The 21,966-nt window shown below is 48.2% G+C and overlaps 1 protein-coding gene and 1 pseudogene across 6 annotated transcripts in view; one reads left to right on the forward strand and one right to left on the reverse strand.

Moving 5' to 3' along the window:
* RALGAPB (Ral GTPase activating protein non-catalytic subunit beta) overlaps positions 1-21,966 on the reverse strand; it is a 2,310,294-nt gene that overhangs the window by 1,662,092 nt on the left and 626,236 nt on the right. The window lies entirely within an intron of this gene.
* The window catches only part of LOC146811954 (uncharacterized), a 35,623-nt pseudogene that overhangs the window by 7,406 nt on the left and 6,251 nt on the right, over positions 1-21,966 (forward strand).

Here is a 21,966-nt window from a genome sequence, read left to right on the forward strand (position 1 = left end):
ATCTTGTTCAAGACCATTTTCTCATTGTATTCTAGCGTGTTTTTAAGATCTTTGTCGAAATAGACACCGAGGTATTTGATGAACCCGGTTTGCCAAGTGAGTCCAGAGTCTCCCAATATGTCTCTAGTGGTATGTATGTTGAGAGGTTTACATTTCGACTTCTCTGTTGAGTTTATAGCCGGAGTACGCCGAATATCTATTTATGGAGTCCATAAGGGCCATGATGGAGGTTTCAGGGCTTTCAGTGACGACAAGAATGTCGTCCGTATATGCCGCTAGTTTCGTTGTAGTATCTTTGATGGGAAAACCCTTCATCAAATTGTTGGACTTGATATCCTTGATTAGTGGTTCTAATGCAAGTAGTGATAGTGAGGGGGATAGTGGGCATCCTTGTCTTGTACCTCTGTGGAGTGTACAAGGTTCGGAGATGGCCCCGTTGACCACTATGCGGGCAGTAGGTTTGTCATATAGTGCCATAACTTTCTTTATGAAAGCACTGCCCAGGTTGAAACTTCGCATGCAGTGTTCTAGAAAATGCCATGATACCCTGTCGAAAGCCTTCTCTGCGTCGAGTGCAATAGCTACTGCTGGATTGGTTTGCTTGGCTGCCCTGTCGATAATGTGGCATAGGAGTCTGGTGTTGTCGTGTGACATGCGTGATTTGAGGAAGCCCACTTGTGTGTTCCTTATAAGTTTTGGGAGTACCCCATTAAGCCTCACTGCCAGGATTTTTGCCTACATCTTGCAGTCCACGTTAATCAGGGATATAGGCCTATAATTTTGTGGGAGTTGAGTGTTTCTGCCCTCCTTGGGTATAACTATAATATTCGCTTCGGACATTGTTTGAGAGATTGTCCCTGTCCCTTCGCAATGGTTGAAAACTTTTTTCAACATTGGCTGTAATAGCGTTATAAATGTTTTATAGAAGGTGGCTGTATAACCATTTGGTCCGGGAGCCTTATTAGTTTTAAGAGACTTAACTGCCATTTCTATTTCCGCTGAGCTAATCTCTTTCTCCAAACCAAATGCGTCTTCTGGTGTTATTTTTGGGAGGTTCACGCTGTTAAGGTATTCGAAGCTGCCATTTTCATCTAGTGTTTGGTCCTTATTATAGAGCTCCTGGTAAAAACCACTAAATGTGCGTAAGATTTCTTTATGTTGTGTGTGTGTGTGATGTTATGGGAATCAGTGATCGTGGAGATGGTGTGTTGTCTTTGTTTGTATTTTAGGTAGGATGCCAGGATTTTCCCCGATTTGTTGGCTTCGCACAGGTTAATTGCCGTGTATTTGTTTACCCACAGAGTTGCTCTCTTGCTTAGAATTCTGTTGAATTCGTATTTCTTCCTTGCAAGTTCTGTGAGGACTCCTATGTTCTTTGTGTCTGAGATGTGTGATGACTCTAGTTTTTGAATATCTAGCTCTAGTTGGTTTAATTGGGCCTTGGTATTCTTGTTCATCCTGCCTTTGATGTCCATGATCGTTCCCCTAATTGTGGTTTTCAAGGCGTTCCAAATAATTTTGGGGTCCGAATCTGCTGTGTCGTTAAAGTTAATGTATTCCTTTATGGCCTGTTCTATTCTGGTTCTATTACTTTGTTCTTTTAAAACATCGCTGTTGAATCTCCATCTACGGGGATGATCTTCGTTATGGCGCATTGTTGGGCTTTGCAAAGCGCATAGGGTGTAAACCGCTTCCTGCTCTATTAAAAATTTATAGTGCAAAGTGTTTGCCCATGGCACTTTATGGAAGTGAGGTCTGGGGTTACAAGGCTTCTCCTAATATTCAAGTAGTCGAAAATAATTTCTTTCGGAAATTGTTGTCTCTCCCCCCCTCTGCTCCTATTTTTAACATTCATGAGGATTTGGGGATGGGATATGTTACTGACCAAATAGCTGTTGCACCGCTATTAGGTTGGTTGAGGGTTTGGGCACAACAGCCACCAAACCTAAACCAACAAATTATCGAAGACTGCCTGTCCTTGGAAAAAGCCTTGTCCATCCCATGGTTATGCTATATTAAAAACAACTTGAAAGCACTTGGCTGTCTGGAACTGTTTACCAGCCCTTGTGTACTAAGTAAAGAGCAAATCAAGGCCATTAAGATCCAATTTCTGTCCAGAGCAATGTTGTCAAGGGAAGGAGATGAGCTGGGGAAACCGACAGTTAGGAGGTTTGTTATGTTAAGTTCAGGGAGTGAGATTCAGCCCTATTTAACCTACATCAACAAACCTTTCCACATGTTTTTGCTAATAAGGTTTAAGCATGGTTTGCTCCCTTGGCTCTTGGCATACCCAAAAGGATTTTTTAAAGAGGGAACTTTGGGGCCCTGTCCTTGTGACAACATTTCTGAACAAAATTTGTTGCACATATTATTTTTCTGCAAATTTTACTCTTCTCAGCGTAAAAAATATATTTTGCCGATCTTGAAGAATTGTCAATTTAAGCAAGCAAGGCCTGCATTGACCTATTTACAAATGTTGGACTCTCCTTTGACTTGTTTTGGGGTTGCTTGCTTTATTGTGGGTGCCTTAAGAGCTAGAAACAGGGCTCAGCTCATATAGTTATCCGCCAATGAGCACCGCTCTTAATATGTTGTTGTGGACAGAGTCTTTTAAGGAGACACGATTTTTTAGAATGTTTTATTACTGAATGAATGAATTAATTGAAAAACATACTTTTATTGTATATTGCGCCAAACAGTATTGTATTTAGTTTTTGTGTTAATAATTTTTCTGTAATTGCATTTGCCTGTATCATGAATTTCTGTCCTGTGCTTTGATGGTTTTAATATTTTAACCGAATAAAGCAAATTTTGACTTTGACTTTTGACATTACTGTGGTGCACAATAAAGAGGATCTTGGTCACATTTACAACTGTTGCAAAACTTAGCTGTTGAATCTTTAAATATTTGTAAGATTCACTGCTCTGAACTCTGGATTTTTATATATTCAGCATGAATGCCACTCATGACCACAGTACTCTGGAAGTTTACTATTAAGGACATCCCTGCAGTAAATGCACAAGAGTTCCTTCCTTGACAGCAGAGGCTTCTCAAAGTGTGAAGCCACCCTTTGTGGTTTTGTCATGGATTGCGATGTCTAAGAGCACCTTCTTCTAAGGAACAACTACAAATGCCTCTTCCTTCACTTTACAAAAGGTGAAGTTTGCTAGTAGGAATCCATTTGGCCAAACAGGGGAAATATCGTTTTTTGGCACATACTCCCTTACAGTCTGAACTATGGAATGAAATCTAATCTCTTGATGGAAAGCAATCCTCAGACGAGAATGTAGCCACAGACCACCAGGGATGCGCGCCCCCAGGGGGGCGCGCCCCACAGTTTGAACACCTCTGCCCTAGAGTCTGTTGGCACTTAAGTAAGATGTTTGTTATGTACTCAAAAGGACGAAAGACTTTGTGAACCTGCCAGGATTCAGACAAGTTATCATGTATATATGCTCATGTGAAGAGAGATTTGACAAGTCCCCTAGGAGTACAGTTTGCAGGCAACTTCCGAAAAAGCAGTGTTTTTATCCCCAAACAGTGTGGCTATAAACGCTAACTGGTTATCGAGCCCGCGCCTCTGCGGATTCCACTCGGATTGTAAACTTCATGGCGGTGTTTGCAGGAGAGCCATATCGTACTTCCTGGATTATTCATTTGGCAACATGCTTGAATTCTTTTTCCGAACGAGGTCCTGAGTGACCCCAGTATTTTTTGGTCTTCGGGGTCTGCGCGCTCCTATTTCTAATTGGCTAAAATGCCACAAGGATTGGATGTCCATTGTTAGAACTGATTCCCTTGAGCAGTTTTGTGGATAGTAGTGTGTTTTGCTTTGAGCCTAGCAAGATCCGTGTTTTTGTGCTCCAATTTTGTTTGTCCTGACAAATTAATTATGCGCAGCAAGAACGCGTGTGGGAACGCATTTGTGTATCTGTGTGCATGTAACAAGAGTGTCTAGCAAAATTTCATGAACTCACCTGTATCCTGTCTTCCGGAAGCTGTTTTCATGGCCAGCCTTTCCCTCGCATACGCATCAGGGTAATGAGCGTCACTGAAAGCCTTTTCTAATTCTTCTATCTAGCAGCTCCATCCCCGGACATTCAAGCCGCAATATTGTACTCACCGCCGGGCCCGCAGTAGAACGGCAGTGCGATGCTCCTTCTTTCCGCCTTCTGCAGGAACAGGTACTGCGTCACTGACATGAACAGTACCGTCCTGCATGATGAGTAGACAGCGTCTATGCGTCGTCTTGCGACACACCCACACATGGCAGACGACACAGTAATGTGTCGCGACACAGAGTTTGGAAAGCTCTGGTCTAAGGTGTAGTCTAGTGCCCTATTGAAGTCACCTGCCAGCACTGTTAGCTCATTTTGTGGGAGCGCATCCATCCTCTGACACATTATCCCAGAAGGTGGTATCGTCCGCGTTAGGACCATATATATTGAGTACATTGTGAGAACTTGGCCTGCTATATGATGTCACTAATTCTAGTGTACACCTTGTATCAGTCCAAACAACCCTTATGGTGATTGGTTGTAAAGTGACCCTTATAGACCAGCTATCCTAGTGGTAGCATGGACAAGAGCAGGCTTAGGCTAAACTCTGAATGGCATGTGAAGCCAGCTGTTATACCAGATGTAATCCCTTGGAATACCAAATGAAAGGACACCACAACAGATATATATAAAAATAGAATGTATTTATTCTAGTCAAACCCTCAGCACTCTTTATGAGATTCGAGGTAAGTACAACACAGTCTTATTTAAGCATACATTAAGTCACACAGGTAAGTAATACAGTTAGGCCCTAGGGGCCACGCAAACCATATACTAAGTAGTGGTATAAGGACCACTGTCACGGATACAGGATAGGCCTAGGCAATCGCTGGGCCTACACTATACTACCAAAGGTTAGGAAGTGGGAGGCCCACGGGATTCAGGTGCAGAGTGGAAACACTCACGCGTAAAAGTTGATAGTAATGCAAGTTATTAGAAAATAGCAGTTTAAGGACACTTCTGGTATAGCTAGGAAGTCGAGACTCAGAAACTAGACCCTTGGATAGTCAATACCCTGGTGAGCACCGAAATGCTCAAGTTACCTAGCCCACGGGCTGCGGGTGCATAGGTGTGAACTTGCGTCGGGTTTCGTCATCTACTCCTATGGATGCCTGAAGGAAAGTTGCTGACAGGCAGTCAGTGAAGAGTGTCCGGTGGATCCCAAGGTGGGGATCAAGAAGGAAGGAACCTGCAAGCAGAAGGGACAGAGTCTAGGTCACCAGCCAGGAGCCGGGAAGGAACCAGGCGATGTCGTGAAGATGCAGGTGAAGAGGTGAAGCTTGTCGCAGCAGTCACGGGTGCCAGGAGGCGTCGAGGACGACCAGGACCAGGGGGTGAGCTGTCCCACGAAGGCTCTTGCTGTCGGCGGCGTCGAAGTCGGGTCAGGACCCAACAAGCCTTGGCAAGCGGAACCCACGCAGGATGGAGATCTTGCTTCTGGTGCAGACCAGGAAGGTCTGGGTGCTTCTCTTTTACAGAGGAGCGGGTGCCAGTCTGGAGGACCCGGACCAGCAAGTTGGAAACAAAGGTTCGTCGTCGCAGAAGTCACTAGCCAACGGGCCAGCAACCGGACAACACGTCGAGCAACTCAGGTACAGAAGGGCCCCACGCAGAACACGTGAAGTGTGGAGAGCTGATCTTCGTTGCAGATGGTGCTCTGGATGGGGGCTTCTCAATTCCCCAAGCACAGCCTCGAGGGAGCCTCGGAAGTCGCGCTGGTCAGGTACTAGCCACTTTTCCCAAGTCGCCGGTCCCACGTCCCTCGTCGCCTCCATGGGTCTCAGCTTCGCAGGAGATCTGGGTCAGAGGTGTCTGGAAGTCTCGGCGCTGGTCAGTCTCTGCAGTCGTCCCTCGTAGGATCTGTCGCAAAGCAAAGCAGCGGTCGCTGGATGGTGCCTGGTTGCCCAGGGTGATCACTCCTTGGCCACAAGGGAGATTTCTTCAGTCTTCTTCCTGAGGTCGAATGTCGAAGGTCCAGAGTTTCTGTACAAGTTGCAGATTCAGGTTAATCTAATTTAGCAGGGCTCAGCTACCTACTGATATACTGGGCTAGTGGGCTGGGCTACCTGCAAGGTCCCTCCTATGGGTGGGACCAGGAAGGGGGTGGCTATACCCCCTTTCCTTTGTCCAGTTTCGCGCCAGAGCTGGGGCTGGAGTGCCCCAGCGCCGGTTTGAACTGGACTATGCATGGGACACCTTGTGTGCCCCAGGCATGTCTCATTCCTTTCAGCCCTCCCTGCCCCAATACACTAAAGTCTGTCTGGGGAGGTGCTAGCACCTCCCCAAGCAGGAAACCTATTGTCCAGGCCTCCCTGGCTGGGAGGGCTCCCAGCTGCAGGAGGTCAGACTCGTGTCTGTGGCAACAGCATCCATTTTGTGATGCTGAGGCTTTGGTCAGAGTTAAACAGCAAAGTAGGATTTTAACATGTCTCTCCCTCTAGAAGGGAGGAATAATATCCTCATCCCCAGAAATGGTATGGGGGTATTATTCCAAAGTGTTAGACACCTTACACAACATGTTTTGATACAGCCAAACCATAGTTACCATAACCGTTTAAGATTATAAGGTACTTTAAGAGTATATGGTAGGCTATAAGGACATGGTTCCGAAAGCTGCAGACAGGCTCAGCTCATGCTAGAGCACCATCTCACATGTTACCAAGCACTCTGCCTCCAGGATTGTTAAGGCCTGCCATAGGAGTGGCTGATAGGTACACATGTGTCTATATATAAGGTAGGTATAGGAATACTACACCTAAGCAAGGGGTGATTACACAACCTTGCCCCAGCTGAGTGATCAGCCAGTTGTGTCTGATTGGAAGGCCAGACCAGGGGTGGCATAATACATGCTGCAGCTCCTGGGAGGCCTAGGGTACACCTATGCCCTGGGTACCTAGGGTACACTGTACAGGGTCCAATAAGGTGATCCTTACCAATTGGGTATGTACCTAGGGTACATGAGTCCATTTTAAAGAGAGCAGACAGCCTGAAACCCTGAATGGCAGGATCTCAGGCCAACTAAGTCGAAAAACCAGCTAGACACTAGGCAAAAAGTTGGGGGTAACCATAGTCAGATATCCACCTTCCTACATACATGACATTTTTCGTCTCCCCTTTTCAGGTGTGTCAATAGGATTCTTCCCTCTAGGTCGCATTTGTGGTCTTCTATGCTTATCTTGGAGTTCCTATTTATCAAGGTGATCAATCCACGTTTTTTCCCTACGGCTTGAGTGTACGCCATTTGCCCTACCCATCTTGCCCTAATCCGTTCTGCGTCATCCTGATATAGCCTAGTTTCCTGGAGGAGAAATACGTCCGCTTTAGTTTTAGCTGAGTAATCAAGTACTTTTTTCCTTTTGACTGGGTGGTTAAGGCCTTTGACATTTAAGGATACTATCTTCAAGTTGGATGAGCGTGATAGTGCATTATCTTGTTTGGGGGTCATTATGTGAGGTTAAGCTGTGGTTGTAAAGATCGGGCCCTGATCCCTTTCCTTATGATAGTACTCACGTTGGCTCCTGGTGTTTCGTGGGTGTTGTCCCCGTCTTAGATCTCTCCCTGTGAATATATCCGCTTTTACCCGTGCTCTGATCGCTCCCACAATGTGCGTGATTGTGTAGGTGGAAAGATTGGGAAACAAGAGGGTACATGGTGTAGATGCTACACTTGAGTGCCTGACAAAACAGTGCTAGTACTAACATGACATACAAAAAAACAACTACCCTTCCCCCCCCCCCCCGCAAAAACCCTTACTACCACCCCCGCGTCCTACATCTTGAATTTTGGACGTGTGACAGCAAAGCTCCCGCTCCATTTCCCCTGGGATGTTATTTCTATAATGCTTATCACCTTTGCGCCCAATGTTGCTTGCATCTTATTTACTCTATTGGCACCCTAATTGGGCCGCAGGTCTGTGCTATAACATTGTCTTTAAAAAAGGATATTATTGGAGGAGGAGCCTAGCGCGCAACCAAGATGGCCGCGTAGGTGCGAGGCTCCCGAGGACCTCCGCAACCTCCTACGTTTATCCTGTCTTCATCCTGAATCGGTTGAGGGGACTGTGTCGGTGAACCTGAGCCGAGGTGGTACCCGTTTTCCGTTTTTGAATCGGACACCGGGGGCCGGGGTGAGCATCGACTGAAGTTTGCGGCCTGCTTCTCTCCTGACCCCGGACTCGAGTTTGGGGGTGACCCAGTGGCGAAGTGAATAACAACGGCGGGCCGGGCCTGGCGAGTCGCGTACCCCACACTTTCACTTTCGCTTTTGAGTCCCCTTGCCGTCATCGCGAGTGGGATTACGGCGCTTCTTTGTGTGGTGGTGGCCTCGCTGGGGGACCCTGCCTGCCTGCAGTGACCCGCTCCGCCTTCCTGAGGTGACCCCCGGGGCTCACGGCCTTGATTGCTTGCTCTCCACTGCGTGACTGGTGAGGGTGAGAGATACGCGACGATGGCCACGAAGCAGGATGGAGATCGGCTGAAGGCCAAATCGACCCGGAGTGGCACCGCACCTCAAGTCAACATTATGGATCGCTACACCCTCCCGAAGGGGTCTCCCGGCGGATCGCACAAGTCTTCCGAGTGTCCCCCGGATGCCCCGGATTTGCCTACGGATCTGACTTTGCAGGACGTCATGGGCGCCATTGCGGAGATGAAGACCTCAGTAGGCCAACAATTCGACACCTTGGCACACAAACTCGATGCGGTCCTCATCGATGTCAACCTTGTTAGAGCAGATCTATCTAAGACAAATGACCGGGTTGACTCCTTGGCCCACACCGCGTCGGGCCTCACGACTGAGGTAGCGGCCCTTCAGACGGAGGTGCGCCGGCTCCGGCAGGCAAGTGCGCTCACGGATCGGCGCCTGGAGGACTCCGAGAGCAGGGCCCAGAGGAATAACATTCGCATTATCAGAGTGCCCGAGGGACGGGAGGACTCGGCGGCGGATCTCTTTGTGGAGGACCTGATTTCTACCCATCTCCAGCCTCGAGGACTGAGAAAATTCTTCGCGGTGGAGAGGGCCCATAGAGTTCCTGGCGGCAGACCGAAGGTCGGAGCTCCTCCGCGGCCTTTTATTGCCCGTATCTTCAACTTTCGGGATAGGGATGCGATTTTGCAAGCTTCCAGACTGCAAGGGCCGCTTAAGCTGGAGAACATGGAGGTGAAGTTTTATCCTGATTTCACGCAGGCGGTCCAGAAGCAGAGACTGAGTTTCATGGGCGTCAAGCGGCGGCTTCGAGACATGAACTTAAAATACGCCATGCTTTTCCCGGCCAGGCTGCGTGTGGAGGCTGATGGTCGCACTCACTTTTTTGACCGTCCTGAGGTGGCCGGGGACTGGTTGGACACTTTGTCTGGGGGCCATGATCGGGATGGGATGGGGGCGGCGGGAGGAGAGTGCCCACCGGACCGGGTATGAGGTATTGACACTGGGGCTCATTCCTGATGATGCCACCTTTCGGCCAGGCTTAGGGTCTCTTGACTGTTGTGTCTTGTTTCCCCTCCATTGGAGGTGGTGTTGTGTCTCGAGGGGGTTCTCTTTCCTCCTCTAGGGGGTCTTTGTAGTTTAGTTTACACAGGGGCGACAGGCACACCGCAAGTTGGGGGGGCTGTTTGGGCTCATGCAGGGGTGCAGGGAGGGGGGAGTTTTGTTTGGGATGTTGGGTTGGGGTTGGGTATTGTTTATTTGTACCACAAGGCAGAAGTATTGTTGTGCTATCGCTAAAGTGCTCTCCGGGGGGAGATTGATCAGTTTTGGCTATGATGGGGGGTAGGGGACTGAGCCTTTTGTCCTGGAATGTCAATGGACTAGGGGACAGGATAAAACGGGGAGTGGTCCTGCAGTTCTTAAAACGAATTTCACCCGATATAGTATTTCTGCAGGAAACAAACCTCATTGGAAACTCCTTTCGTGCCATGAACAGACGGGGCTATCGCCTTGCAGCTCACTCGGGCTTCACATCTGGTTCGAGGGGTGTGGGCATTATGGTTAAAACCTCGCTCCCGTTGGAGGTTGATGAGGTGCTCCATGATGATAGGGGACGATATACGGCTCTGGTGGGTAGATTGGAGGGTAAAGTGATTGTTTTGGTTTCTGTTTATGTCCCGCCAGGGTTGCAGACAACTGCTTTTGCTGATTTGGGGCACTTTCTCCTTGGCCTGCCGGAGGGGATTCTAGTGGTTGGGGGGGGATTTTAACGCTGTAATTTCCGGAACTGAGGATCGTCACCCTCCCAGGGATCTCCCCCGTGCCCAAGCTTGGTTATCTGGCCTCTTGGATACCCTGGGGCTGGTGGATTGTTGGCGGCTGAAACACCCTACGCAGATACAATACACCTTTCATTCCGGGGCTCATGGTAGTCTTTCGAGGCTTGATTATGTTCTGATGCCAGCAGCACAGGCAGGGAGGGTCGGGGAGGTACGACATTTGGCTCGGGGTATTTCAGATCACTCCCCGCTCCTGTTGCACTTCGACATTGTCCCGAGGGGGGAGGGGAGGGTGGTCCCGATTAATTCCTGGTACCTGCGTGACCCCACAATTCGCGCTGATTTGGTTAAATCTCTTGAGCGATATTTTGAAGACAATGTGGGGTCTGTGTCGTCTGCGGTTTCTTTGTGGGAGGCGTTTAAGACGGTACTCCGGGGGGAGGCCCTGTCCCTCATTTCCCATTCCCGGAGGCGCATGCGGGAGGAGGTGACCCGTATCGAATCTGAGATAACTGAGTTGGAGGGTGGTCTGGAGTGTGGGGTAACGGATGACAAACTGCATGCTCTCCGACTCAAACAGGCGGACTACAAGGCCCTAGTCACGGAGGCAGCCAGGGGCCTGAGTAGAGAGCAACAGGGGCAACTGTATGATGTGGGTGATAAGGCTGGTAAATTGATTGCGTGGCTGGATAAAAAGGAGAGAGCGAGTCGAGTTGTCCCGTCGATTGAGAGACTGGATGATGTGTGTGTCACTGAGCCGGAGGAAATTGTTGATTGTTTCGCTGAGTATTTCCGTGGGGTGTATTCCCCGGTATCTTCCCGCTCGGAAGAGGATTCCCATGACCTGCTTAAAGACATTGCGCTGCCTTCCCTTTCGGAGGAGGATAAATTGTCGTTAGACGCGGCCCCGACATCTGAGGAGATTGCCCTCGCCATACGTTCGGTCGCCTCTGGCAAGGCCATGGGTCCTAATGGCCTTCCCATTGAATTGTACAAATTACGACCGGATACGCTGGCTCCGCATCTCCGTGCTATGTTCCTCGCGGCCCGGTCGGCGGGTTCCCTCCCGCTGGACCAGCGTCTTGCTACTATTGTGGTTATTCATAAGGAGGGGAGGCCGCGGGATCGGGTCACGTCTTACAGGCCCAATTCGTTGTTGAATGCGGAGCCGAAAATTCTCGCCAAGGTGCTGGCTAATCGGCTGGTTAGCGTGGTGTGCGATCTGATCCACCAGGACCAGTCCGGCTTTATCCCTCATCGCAACACCGCGCTTAACTTGCGGCGTCTGCACGGGGTGCTCGCGAGGGTCCCGTTCATACGAGAGCCAGCCATTTTGGCGTCCTTGGACGCCACTATGGCGTTCGACACGCTTGAGTGGCCATATATTTGGGCGACGCTGGCTAAGTTTGGGTTTGGCCCGGGATTCATTGGCTGGGTGAAACTGTTGTATTCCGGACCGCTGGCGCAGGTGGCGGTGAATGGTAGAGTATCGGCGCCGTTTGAACTGGGCAGGGGCACGCGGCAGGGTTGCCCGCTGTCGCCGCTCCTTTTTGCGCTTGCCTTGGAGCCCCTGGCGGAGTGGCTGCGGTGGCACCCTTCGATTCGTGGTCTCCGATGGACCCCCGAGTATGAGGATCGCGTATCCCTTTACGCGGACGATATTCTTTTGTACCTTGCTTCCCCGCGCAAATCACTGATTGTGTTAGTGGATGTGTTGCGTTCATTCGGCCGCAACTCCGGCTTAGTTATCAACTGGGCTAAATCCTGTGTGTATGTCCTCTCGGGGGAGGCTCCTATCCTTCCGCGGGGTTGTCCTATCCAGGTTGCTCCGCAGGGATTTAAGTACCTGGGTATCTTTATTACCCTGGACGCTGCGGCCCGATATAAACAGAACCTACTCCCCCCCCCCCCTCCAGCGCCTGAAGGAGGAAGTGGCGCGTTGGAGGCGCTTGCCGCTCTCGCCGCTCGGCCGTGCGGCACTGTTTAAGATGATGTCGTTGCCACGTTTCTTATACGCTTTACAAAACACGATGGACGTCGTCCCGGCGCGCTACTTTCGGGAGGTGGAGGGTCTGCAGCGCCACCTGTTTTGGGATGGGAGGCCGCGTATCGCCCTCGCGAAGCTGACGCTCCCGTGGTATGACGGGGGGGGTCGCCCTCCCGGACATCAAACGGTATTACTGGGCCTCCCAGCTGGCTGCGATAAACCACGGCCTTTATGGGCCCGCCCTTAACCCGGCTTTTGAAATGGACAAACTGTTACTGCCGGGTGGCGACTATAATCGTGCGCTTTACTCTACATCGCTCGACGCACGTTTGACGGGCCCTACTCGGGTCGCGGTACGGGTGTGGCACGCGGCAAACTTGGCTATGGGGTGGAAGGATCGGTTGACCCGGGCGACGCCACTGTATGCATCTGAGCGACTGGGCTGCTTGTGGACCTCGAAAGGCTTTGAGAAGTGGGACATGATAGGCATCAGCAGGGTAGGCGATCTCTGGACGAGGGGGGGATTCAAAACGTTTGATGAGCTGCAGAAGGAATTCCAGTTGCAGGACAGGGAGTACTTCAGATATGTACAGGTTCGTCACGCGCTGTGTTCTGTATTACCGGATGTTGCCTCCATCCCGGAGTGCTCCCCTCTGGAAGATAGAGTGCTAGATGGGCATGTACCGGATGGCACTATCTCATTGATTTATAAAAAGCTCATCAACGATCGCTCGGGACTGCTGACTGGCCTTCGCGAGGCATGGGTCGCCGATGGATTGGAGCTGGATGACGAGGACTGGGTGTCTGCGGTGGCCTCCCCGATAGAGGTGGCCATACCGGCCCGCCTTCGCTTCGTCCAGCTCAAAATACTCCACGGGGTCTATGTTTCGGGGCCGGGTCTGATGCGTATGGGATATGCCGTGGATGGGCTGTGTAAGCGTGGGTGTGGTTCGTTAGGGACCTTCATCCATATTTTGTGGGAATGCCCGGAGGTGGCGCGATTCTGGCGTGGTGTACATGCGGTGTTGCAAGCGGTCACGCATGTGGCGCTGTTTCCCGAGGCTAGGAGATGTCTGCTAAATGTGTGGGAGCCGACTGATTATACGGTGCCGCAGACGTGGTGGGTGACTCTGGGATATATGGTGGCCAAGCGTGACATAGCACAATTGTGGGGCTCCCAGAGGTCACCAACGGTTTCGGTGTGGAAGGACAACATGGATTGGTGTATGTTTCGGGAGAAGGTAGTGTACGTGGCGAGAGGTAAGCCTGGGAAATGGGTGAAGGTGTGGGGCCCCTGGAACTCCTATCGTGGCGGGATTTGTACCCCGCCGCTGACGCCTGACTTGGCAGTGGCCCAGTCTCCCTAGTCTGCTTGTCACCTTGGTTCTGGGCATTGTGTCTACTTTGTTTCTGTCCCGGCCTGTCCCCCCCCCTATTCCTGTGGATCGGTAGGGTCCTCCCCAGGGGAGCTCATAATACTGCTTTGACTTTTGCTGCCTTGTGGATTTGTTTGTGGTTTTTTATAAAAAATGGAACCGCCATTTGGGGGGTCCGGCCGGTGTGGCCGCCAACGCTTCCCTCGACTTCTGGGACCTTTATCACTTGCCGCTTGTGTTTAATGACTGTATTTTATGCTCTCACTGTTTGCTAGCGGCCGGCCTGAAGGTTGTAGGCCCATCTTTGTATATCTTTTGCATTCTGTAATAAAGGTTTCAAAAAAAAAAAAAGAAAAAAAAAAAGGATATTATTGTTCTAGTGCTCGCTTCTAGTCATTGAAGAAAAAAAAACGCTTGACTGCGTCGGTGATTGAGGGATTGTTCCTTCAGGGTGCAAAACAGCTCCAAGTTCACAGTCTTTCCTGAAGGTCGGTCCAGGACGATGGTTCTTGAGGTAGCAGAGTGATTAGAAATAATACTTTGATTGAGGTAGATAGTGAGGATGAGGTAGATGGTTGTATATATATTTGTGCAAAAACAACAATTGATGTCCTTGGTTATAAAGGTGAAACTAGCTTCACACGCTCTCTAATTCTAGTGATGCTCTTCTCTTGTTTGCGTTTGATTGCGCTAGCTCCATTTCTTGTGTAGACGGCCCTCATAAGTAGTTGGTTAGATCGTTGAGGTCTTCGAAGATGTGCATTCTGCCCCTATCCGTGATTTTGAATTTCGTTGGACCTATGAAAGAGAAGAGGATGTTTTCCTTCCTCAGCTTTTCTCTTTGTACAAGAAACTGTTTTCTTATGTCCACTGTGTGTTATGAGTAGTCCTGAGTGAGGATTATTTTTTGACCGTTCCACATCAAGTTCTGTTTTTTCCTGGCCAATGCAAATATGGCTTCCGTATGCTGGAGTCTCAATGGTTTGCATATAATGGGTCGCGGCGCAGCCATATTTGTTGGTCTATAGGCCGGAACTCTGTAGGCTTTGTATAGCTCCAGAGGTTCATCGAACTTCAGGTTGGTGTGTTTGGGGATCAATCAATCAATCAACAAATCTTTATTCGATTGTTACATCATGAAAGATACACTACATTAGAGAATAAAAGATGTACATAAAATAAATACAACAAAACCCTCCAGATAGGACCAGCCCAAGAGGTCATACTAAAACCATGTAAAAAGTAGAGATCTTATTCTGCAGGAAGGCCATGCATGAACCATTTTTCTCTTCTTCTCCTTCGGCGATTCCTAGGATCCTGATGTTCCCCCTTCTATTGCGGTCGTCCAGCTCAGCTGTTTGTTTTAGTAGTAATGCTGTTATTTTTTAGAGTTCTTGCAGAGCCTTGTTGGATCTTTGTTCGTTATCTTCCACGTCGCTTACCCTCTGTTCTACTTCCGCTAGTCTATTATTTGCTGCATGTATGCCTGCTCTAACTGCAGCCAATTCCAGCTGTATAGCATCCGTGGTTTACTTGGTCGATGTCACTAGATCATGTAAATCTGCCAATTTTTTTAAGATCATGTCCAGCGTGCTGTTAATGTCTGGTCTTTGTTTGATAGGGGATTCCAGATTCTCACTCTTATTTTTTTTTGCTTGTTGCGTGGGCTTCCCATCGTTACCAGCCATCGCTGCTCGTCCCCTCTTCTCCTGCTGTAGGGTGAGCCTTCCTCTGACCTTCCGCTCTATGATTGGTTGTCTTATAGGTCTTCTTTGTTTATAAGTGTCATTAGATTCCTCGATTCTAATCTCGGTCTTAGAGTCGCAGTCTGGTGCTGTGCTATGAATGGCGAGTATGACCAGTTGGTCTATGTATGTAGGCTGTATGTTAGTTATAAGTCTTGCTGTGCTGCTCGGTGTTAAATAGCGCCCTTTTTTGGGGGGGGTTTCGGTTATTCCACGCTCTGCATCCCACTGAGTTTCAGCGTCCTGCAGTTATTCCTATTTTTTACGGTTCCTTGTAAGTGGTGTCTTTTGGTGCTGTGGAGTGTTCTTTTCGTTCTGGGTTTGTCCTGGGCTCTTTTAGACTGCGTTCTGGGTCTCTCCTGGAATCTCTTGGGCTGCGCTCCCCTTCCGATTGTTACACTGGGCATTAGCTTGTGGGGTGATATGCCGCAGTTCACACTGTAGTCTGGCGCGAGTAAAATCTTGCGGATCAGGCAATGCGGCTGTGCCTTTGACTCCTTTCTCCTTAAGTTATCTTGTTGTTTTCCCAGAGATTCGTACCTGCGCAAGGCTTGCGAGCTTTATGTTGGTCGCTCCTTTCGGAGTTAGTGTTTCGTCGCCCCTCACACATTATGCTGGACGAGCACGTTGTGCTTGCTTATCGTTTCTTGCTTAGACGATGTTGCAGTTGTAGTGCGTTCCCAAGATGGCGGCGCCCAGCCGATAGTTTTGGTTTCACTTGCGAACAGTTGGAGCGTTAGGCGTGCCTCTGCTCTTCCACTAGGCTTCGGTATGCAATAATGTCTCAGTTTGTGATATGAGCCCCCTCCTATATGCGAGTCTTCTTCCTCTCCCTCCCGCCGTCTGAGCAAGGCTTTGCGTTGTTCACCGTGCCTATCGCATTGTTATTGTTTCCCCAAAATGGTGGCCCCCATCAACCAGTGTCTGTTTCGGTTTCGCCTGCTATTTTTATCGGACCTCCGTTTGCCTCTAAGACAGCGCTGTCAATTCAGCGATATCCTATGGAGTTTCCCGCAGCACTGACTTTACCTGAGAGTGAACGGGTAGGTTGCAGGGCTCAACCGGGTGCGTGGTTGAATCTGGGTTTTGCCTCGGGGTAGTTCAGCTTGCGGCCACCATCTTGGGTCCTCTTTTCTGATCAGGGTCTTTCCCTCTTGGGTTTCCACCTCCCTCGTTGCTTGCTCAATTGATTTACGCGGCACAGCAGTCTCTCTGCTTGTTACGACGTCCTCTGGTGCCACCGCCTTCCTGTTTCTCTCAGCGCATGTATGTTTTTGTGTGGTGCTCGCCCCCAGGGTCAACGGAGCTATGGAGTCAGGTGCCTGCACCCATTGCTGTCCAAGCCATGCCCAACATTGCTGTCCAAGCCATGCCCCAAGGAAACCAGTAGTGCTTAAGCGCTAAAGCTGCAAAATTAGTTTACCACAATTTCCATCTGCTAGAGAGACAGGCTGAAATGCGCCAATCACGTTAAAGTCTATTTTCTTTGTAATCATGTTACTGATGCATGCACACATTGACTAAGTACATACACAGGATGTAATGGTCTAGGTGCACGTCCTGCCTCTGTTCATAGTGACGCAAATGCATGCTTCTACTAAAAAACACATTTCACACTTGATGGATGAAACCACATGGAAAAGGTCAGAAAAGCATAGCCAATAAGCATCAAGCAAACATATAATCACTTGCTGCGCAGAAAAATAGATGTACGTGAAATGTTAATAATGTCTAGATTCTGATAACAGAAAAAACACAGGGGGGGGGGTGTTCCGCTAAATATGTTAAGCGAGGGCCATGTGGCCCACATCTATATGCTCCTTGTTTCCAAGAAATTCTTGTATCAGCTGATTTATTCTAATACATTTGTGACGCGCATATTATGCTTGTAAAAAGTTTTCTGTTGCGGTTTTAGAGTATATAGGCCGCTGTTTCTGAACCGTAAGTTTGCCATCAGATTTCAGTCTTGGTTGAGCCTGGATGATCTCTCCAGCTGATTAATGCATTAAAACCATATTCTATTGTTAACTTGTCTTACTTGCTGTTTCTTTAAACAGAGATTTTTCCCTCTAACATATTGACGCGCCAGAAAGACACCAGTTTTTCAAAGTCCTCTCATTTGCCAGGTAGGAGGAGTTGGCATCATTAAAGGTGAGAACAGAGCGAATTTAGTTCTTTTTATTTTACAAGTAGCATGTTGACAGTAGAATTTGTTATATGTTATTATCTATATGTTGACATATGCATGCCTGGTCCTGTATTGACACAATAGTAAAGGACACTTGTGGTAAGTCTGCAAGATACTAGGGGACCTCGCTAAATCAAAAGTGGTCAGGGGAGGAGTAGGACTTGAGGCTGGACAGCCAGCGTACGTTCTGACATTGTGGTAAAGGAACAGGTGGAAACCCGGTGTTCACTTTGTACTTTATACTGAGTATGGGCAGAACACTCAAGTCAGACTCCCAAGTCTGAAAGCCACAGTTGGTAGTTGCAAGCAGTGAAAAGTTATCCTCCTTAGGAGTCTGGGAGAAGCAAGCAGTAGTAGTCTTTTGCCCCAGTATGTAGTTTAGAGTAGATAAATATGTCTACATAAATCTGAAGAGAAGTGACCACAGACATATGCCATGTTGTAGTTTTATTGTTATGTTATGAAGTTAAGATTTTTTATTTTGTGAGACATATTGTAGAATTCTAGGAAAGGATTTTACTTAGACACATGTCTCCAGGGTACGCAGGTAACTAATTCCTGATTTAATTATCCATTTTTTATAACGGTCTCTCTGTGGCCCTTTCTAACGGCACTGACCCTAGTAGACCATCACTACCAATACAGTTTAATCCTTTAATGTCAGAAATTTATGAGTGTCTAGGTATTGACAGCACATCAACATTAGGTCTCAGGACAACATACATTGATGTGACAGAAGTACCACTGTCAGATTACTAAAAAGAGCCCTTCAAAGAATTAAATAAAAGGACATTGTCCAACATATTACAGTGTTGGAGTAGTGTAGTAGTCTCATGAATCCCATAACAAACGCTGATACTACTATTACTCTCATGATCGTAAAAGAACGTATAGATGGGGATCTAGATAAATATTTTCAGGATAAAAAGACAATAGATGAGTTGTCAGACTGTTTAGATAGGAATGTACCTTACTACCTCGCAGGTGATTCCAAACTTAATCTTCGCACACTTAGAATAGTGGATTTGGCTTTAAAATCTACAAAGCCGGTTGCGGTCGTTAACCGCTGGTGAGCCACCAACCAGAAAGACCCCCAAGGAATTGACCTACTACCTCTATGAGTAGTGAGGAGAATGGCCTGAGGATAATATATCATAATCACCATGGACAGATACTTAAATATAGGCCCACAATATCCCAGAGCCCTCTATACCAATAATATAGACAAAAAAGAGGTATATCAAGATATAGTTAATATTTTTGACATAGTTGAAGAAAACCTAAAAGACATTGGAAGTGGGGAAACGTTTTAACTAACACGCAGGACAGGGCAGGGCTCAAAGTGAATAGTCCTTTATGTAAATATTTAGGTTTATTGTTTATAGGTGGCACTGATACCATCGTAGGGTCAACAACAGATTATATTGAAATAATAGCCACATTTCAGTGGAACCACAGGCACCCTTCCTGTGATCACCTAATATATTTTCCAGATGAATACCTGGTGTTCGATATTTTACTATATGCATTTAATAGGGACCTCCCAGTGTGGAATTTAGATATGAATAACAATAACCCACAGGCTCAACAAATAGTTGTCTATATTCACGATAACGTCATTGTGTTTATATCAGGTAATATTCCACTTAAGCCACCTATAAATGCACAAGCCCAAAACACATGTATAAATGAAGTTCTACAAAGATTAGGGATAAGCATGTCCGATATCCACCTTCATGGCCCGAAAATGATTTATGTGAAGTCAGGAAATACCCCATTAGGTAGATAAGGGTATACAGTAGAAAGTACAAAAACATTTTGAATAAGCAATATCATTAGGAAGACTGAATATTTATGATAAGAACAAGTAAGGCCTGAGTATAAGATTAAACGAGGCCAAGTACACTGAATAAATAATGGGGACCCCATTAGAACACATGGTGAAGGTGTTCCCTGGCAACAAGGCCAGAATAGAGAAATACTGTAAAGAGTGTCATAAGGCAACATCAAAACTTGCACATGACTGGCCGGAAAAGGGCTAGTTTGATAATACAACTTTAAAACACATAGCTACCTTCTTACAAAGTAAATACAATGGGAAGAAACTAGACAAAATGAAGACATAATTAGATCTCATTCTCCTACTTCAGCTCCTCCACCCCCCTACCAAGAGGTGCAAGCAAGTTTAGACATTGCAAAGGTACAGGGCATGTATACAGTGCAGGCTAATACATCAAACTCACTTCCCACCGCCTCACATCCCCCTGCTGTATGATATGCAGACCCTGAGTGCAGCCCACCATCGGAACCATCTTCCGAACATGGTGAATATGTCCGGCTAGTTCCATGTCCTCGAATGGCCAGAACACCTCTGGAGATGTCGGGTTGAGGCACCAATACATATGTAGGAACAGTGGATGCTACTTTCACACTTCATTTAGAAGATGACCCCTACTGGGGGAAGATGAAGGTGCAGGTCAGTGCCCAAAGCCAGGGTCAAAGGACACACAGGGAATGTTACTGGGAAAGCTGCTAGTTGGACAAATGACTCAAGTCCCAGTAAAAAGAGGACAGGAATGTTAGCCTTCAAACCAAACACCTCTTGCAGTGCTCTGGAGGCCTGCACCCCCAAGACCAGAGGAGGGTGTTGAAGGCAAGTGGGTCAAGGTACGGGAAGAAGGACAGATAGACTCAAGAGCGACCTGGGATAAGGAGGAAGTGCCCCTGTGGTATAAGAGGGCCCTAGATCGGTCACAAAGGATAGAACACAAAAAATCAGTGGACTTCCTTCGCACACATAACCTCATAGGTGAAGAAGACAGGATGTCAAAAGATCTTATATAGGATCAGATGGGGCATTAGACAATATCACAGATGAAGAAGTTACTTACCTTCGGTAACGATGTATCAGTAAGAAACATTAGTTAGTTAGATTCCTCACCTTAGAATATCCCCAGGCGTCAGGCTGGATCCGGAAAGATTTTGTCAGCAATACCCCTTGCACGTCGCTAGGCGTCGTCTGCGGCTCCGCGTCCGTCGTCCGCCGGAATGACGTCTGAGTACTTAGACGCCGCCCTCGCGCGCTGACGTCAGTTCTTGTACATAGCTTTCCGTGCCAGGAACGCAGAGCCATGCAAGAGACCGACACTGGTGCCAAAAAATCTAGGGCCCTGAAAAGGATAGCATTAACCCTAGATGTTGGTTCGCAGAACGGGGAGGATGGGTGGGTCGGTGAGGAATCTAACTAACTAATGTTTCTTACAGATACATCGTTACCGAAGGTAAGTAACTTGTTCATCTGAAAGAAACACGTTAGTTAGATTCCTCCCCTTAGAAAAGATATCCCAGCAATACCAACCCCGGTGGTGGGTCTGCGAACCAAGATCACACTAGAAAGTCCTGGAGAACGGCCAAAGAAGCCATCTCTCCGGACTTGGCTGTCCAGGCAATAATGCTTGGCAAACGTGTGCAGCGAGGCCTACGTTGCTGCCTGACAGATGTCCTGCAAGGGGACTCCTCGGCCCAGGGCAGTAGTCGCCGCTGTGGCCCGGGTGGAATGGGCCCTCAGCCCTACAGGAGGATCCTTTTTAGCCAAGGAATAACAAGCTTTTATACACAACACGACCCACCTCGAGATGGTTCGTTTGTGTACCGCCCGCCCCTTCTTAGCACCCACGTAGCCAACAAAGAGTTGGTCGTCCACCCGGAACTGTTTGGTGCGGTCCAAATAAAAGGACAGTGCCCGTTTTGGGTCCAGACGGTGGAGCCTCTCTTCCTCTTTCGAAGGATTCGGAAAGAAGGTGGGCAACGTGGCAGATTGCCCGATGTGAAAGGGAGTCATCACTTTCGGAAGAAAGGAAGGACTAGTCCGGAGGACAACCTTGTCCGGATGAACAGAAAGAAAAGGAGGCTTAGAAGAGAGAGCCTGGAGTTCACTCACCCGTCTAGCCGAGGTGATGGCTACCAGGAAAGCAGTCTTAAGAGTCAGAAGACGAAGGGGACAATTATGTAGAGGCTCAAAGGGAGCGCACATCAGAAATGTCAAGACTAGGTTCAAATCCCACTGAGGCATTACGAAGGGGACAGGAGGAAACATGTGAGTAATGCCCTTGAAAAAACGAGAAACGGGATTTGAAAAGAGAAGGCTGATCAGGAAGCCGTAAGAAAGCAGAGATAGCAGAAAGATAGCCTTTCAGGGTGCCCAGAGCAGAGCCCTGCCGGGCCATGGAAAGAAGAAAGAGGAGAACCTCAGAAAGAGGGGCGGAAAGGGGATCCACAGTCTTTGCTGTGCATCATGCCACAAATTTGTTCCACCTGCAGGCGTATACAGTTTTTGAGGAGGGACGCCTGGCTGCCAGAATCACATCGCAGTCTTCAGGAGGCAAGTCAAATGGCATCAACTGTCGCC

The sequence above is a fragment of the Triturus cristatus genome, chromosome 7 (assembly GCF_964204655.1).
Source record: "Triturus cristatus chromosome 7, aTriCri1.1, whole genome shotgun sequence".
NCBI classification, from domain to species: Eukaryota; Metazoa; Chordata; class Amphibia; order Caudata; family Salamandridae; genus Triturus; species Triturus cristatus.